Here is a 3,358-nt window from a genome sequence, read left to right as displayed (position 1 = left end):
TCTCCTCCTCTCCTCTCCCCTTCCCTTTGCTTCCCTTCCCTTCCTCCCTTTCTTTTTCTTTTCTCTTTGTTTTCTTTTTTGTATTTTATTGGAAATAGATTCTTTTCTCGTACACTACCATCCTGATTATGGTAACTTCTTTCTCTACTCCTGTCAGTTCTTCCGCACCTTTCCTCCCATCCAGAGTCATTCCCTTCCTGTTTCTTGCTAGAAAATAATAGGCTTCTAATAAAACACAGCAATATAAAATACAGTAATATAAAAAGAAAAACTATCACCTCAAAACTATCACCTTGGACAAGCCAAACCAACAAAAGGAAAAGAAACCAAGAGAAGTCACAAGAATCAGGGATTCACTCATTCTCACACTCAGGAGTTCTATAAAAATAATACTGAACTGAAAGCTATAAAGTATATACAGAGAACCTGGATTAGACCCATGTAGGCCCTGTGCTTGCTGCTTTAGTTTCTGAGAACTTATATGAGTTTTGCTCAGTTAATTTAGAGGACCTTGTTCTTCTGGTATCCTCCATACCCTCTAGTTTTTACACTCTTCCCACAGCCTCTTCCACAGGGTTCCCTGGGCTCAGAGGTGAGAAATTTGTTGGAGACATCCATTTAGAGTAGTGTGTTCCAAGATCTTTCTCTCTCTATCCCTGCATATTGTCTGTCTGTGGGTCTCTGTGTTTGTTTCTATCTGATGTAGTAGGAATATTCCCAGATGAAGGATGAGTAAGGCATTGGACTATGAATATAGCAGAATATCATTAGGAGTCATTTTACCACAACTTTTTTTCTTTTTTTAAATATCAGTGGTATTTGGTTTTAGCCTTGGTCTCTAGGTTCTTGATCTATTCTCTGGTTCTTGATCACCAAAGAAGTTTCACGTATGGGTTTCATCTTGTGGGGTGAGCCTTAAGTCAATTCATATTTGACTGGTTAACCTCACAAACTTTGGGCCACTATTTCCCTAGCATATTTTGCAGACAGGAATGCATTGTAGGACAAAGGGTTTGCAGCTGAGTTGCTGTATACTTTTCTCTTTTGGTAGCCTACAGAGTACCTTCCTGTACCAAAGATACTAGAATATATGGGTAAAAGTTCTATACAGGAACCAGCTTACTCTCTCCATGTCAAATGAGTTGTGTAGGTGGTATCTTCAGCAATGGGCTCAGTTTGTGGAGAGCAACCTATTGTCTTGGCAAGAACCTGGGTTATTTGGGGATTTCCATAGGACCCCTTTGACCAACAACTCAATTTGATGTAACCCAATCCTCGAATTGGAAGCTTCCTTTGGTGACAAGAGATGTCCAGTTGGGACTCTGTCTCCTCAAATATTAGACTTCATTAGTATTTCCTTCATATATTTTAAGAAGTTTCCACTGCACCAGGTTTCCATCATACCCTCTAAAATGTCCTTCAATTCTACCTGTCTTTCCCCATATTTCCTCCCTCAACTACATCTCTCCCCCCAGATCTTCTCATCCCCCCATCCATCCCTTATCAAACCATAAAGTCTATTCTACTTCCACCTCCCAGGGATATCCATGTGTCCCACCCTTGGTCCCTTCCACTATATGATTCTCTGTGTCTATGGGATGTAGGTTGGCTATTATTTACTTAATGCCTAATATCCACATATAAGTGGGCATATACTGTAGAAGAATTTCAATCCAGCAACATGGCTGATCTGACAAGAGATCACATCCAGAGACCTTCTAGGTCTGTGTGATCCAGCTGGAATGATACATTTTTAATCCCTCAGGCTCGAATACAGACATGCCTTTAGTACACACTTTTAATCCAAAACAATGTTATCTAATTGAGGGACAGATAAAGTGATGAATAAGAAGAAGATTTGACAGAAGGATTCAAAGATAGAATATACCCAACTGAAGTGGGAATTTCTGGTTTCACTGGAGACTCAGTTGTGTCATGTGATGTTTTTCTGAAAGCTATCTTATGAGAGGATATTTTGCTTAAGCAGACACATGAAAGATGTTTTGCTGAGAACAAACACAGTGTTTTCTGTAAGTTGCCTGGTGAAAGGGCATGTGATGTTTTGCTGGAATAGACACTTGAGAGGATACATGATGTTTGGAAAGAGTGTAAGTATTAACACAGCAATGGAAAATGTTCTTGCACTGACTCATCTTGCAACTCTTTGGTGGTCATCTTTGGGTTTTGCTGATGCTGATCTTCACTGACAATGCTCTTGCATTGGTTTGCCTTACTTTCTTTGCTAATCATTGCTTCTCGTGGTCTTCTAGAGAGAAAAATCAGCAAAGAACTTCTGATTACATGCTGCCAACTTCTTGCTGCTTCCATAGACTTGTGCCAACTGGTGGATCTTTGTGGTTTCGTCTGGATAGAGCCACTGCTACTGATTCATATTTGGTGTTTGCCAAATGAAGTGGACTGCCACTGCTGATTCGCGTTTGGTGTTTTGATAGTAAACTGGACCACTGACAACAAAGATTGGAATCTCTCAAAAGAACTATTTCTAAACAGGTCCCCTGCTTCCTATTAACCTTTCTATTCTCCTACCTCTGGTGAGTGATAGCCTAGAAATGAGGTTGAAACATTGAAAAACCATAATTAAAGTAGGTTTTGAAAAAAAAAATCTAAGCCTACATCCAATTCTCATGAGAACAGACAAGGAAGAGAAGCTACTTAAAGCACAGTGAGGAGAGACAATTGAAATCAGTTCGACTGAGTTCAGTTGAGTTCTAAACAGTTCAGTTCATGGAGTTCAGAGGTAGTTTTGCCAAGCAAAGCAATTCAGTGATAAGCTGAGAAAAGCCAGTTTGAATTAGACAGCTAGGGAAGGCGTTTGAGCTAAAACAGCTAAGTTGAACCAGCCAGTCAGAGTTCAGAAAGAGTTAGTAGGGGTGAACATGTTTAGCAATAAGCCTCTAAGATGACAATTGCATCTGGTAAATAAAAGATACTTTTACAACATACTACATTTATTTTTCTATGTCTGGGTTACCCTACTCTGGATTTTTTTTGTTACATCCATTTGTTTGCAAGTTTCATGATGTCATTTTTAAATAGTTGAGTCCCATTTAGTAAATGCTAATCTTAGTGCCTGTCTTACTGGCGTTCTGCTCAGAAAGTTATCTCCTGTACTAATGCGTTCAAGGGTATTTCCCATTTTTTTTTCTACCAGGTTCAGTGTATTGGGTTTTATGTTTATGCCTTTAGTCCACTTGCACTTAAGTTTTGTGCAGAGTGATAGATAGGATCTATTCACATTCTTCTACATGCAGCTGTCCAGTTTGACCAGCACCATTTGTTGAAAATGATGTGTTTTTTTCCAATATATATATTTCTGGCTTTTTATTAAAAATCAGGT

General features: G+C 39.1%; 1 protein-coding gene across 1 annotated transcript in view; it reads left to right on the top strand.

The window, feature by feature from the left end:
• The window catches only part of LOC114637553 (sialic acid-binding Ig-like lectin 5), a 12,351-nt gene extending 9,388 nt beyond the window's left edge, over positions 1–2,963 (top strand). The window contains exon 10 of the transcript XR_003713766.1: positions 2,271–2,963. The gene's annotated coding sequence lies outside the window, so the exon portion shown is untranslated. The remainder of the gene's footprint in view (positions 1–2,270) is intronic.
• Positions 2,964–3,358: the final 395 nt, after the last annotated feature.

This window comes from Grammomys surdaster, unplaced genomic scaffold, assembly GCF_004785775.1.
Source record: "Grammomys surdaster isolate TR1022 unplaced genomic scaffold, NIH_TR_1.0 125349, whole genome shotgun sequence".
Classification (NCBI taxonomy): domain Eukaryota; kingdom Metazoa; phylum Chordata; class Mammalia; order Rodentia; family Muridae; genus Grammomys; species Grammomys surdaster.
The sequence above is the reverse complement of the archived record's forward strand: the minus strand, read 5'-3'. Positions and strand labels throughout refer to the sequence as shown.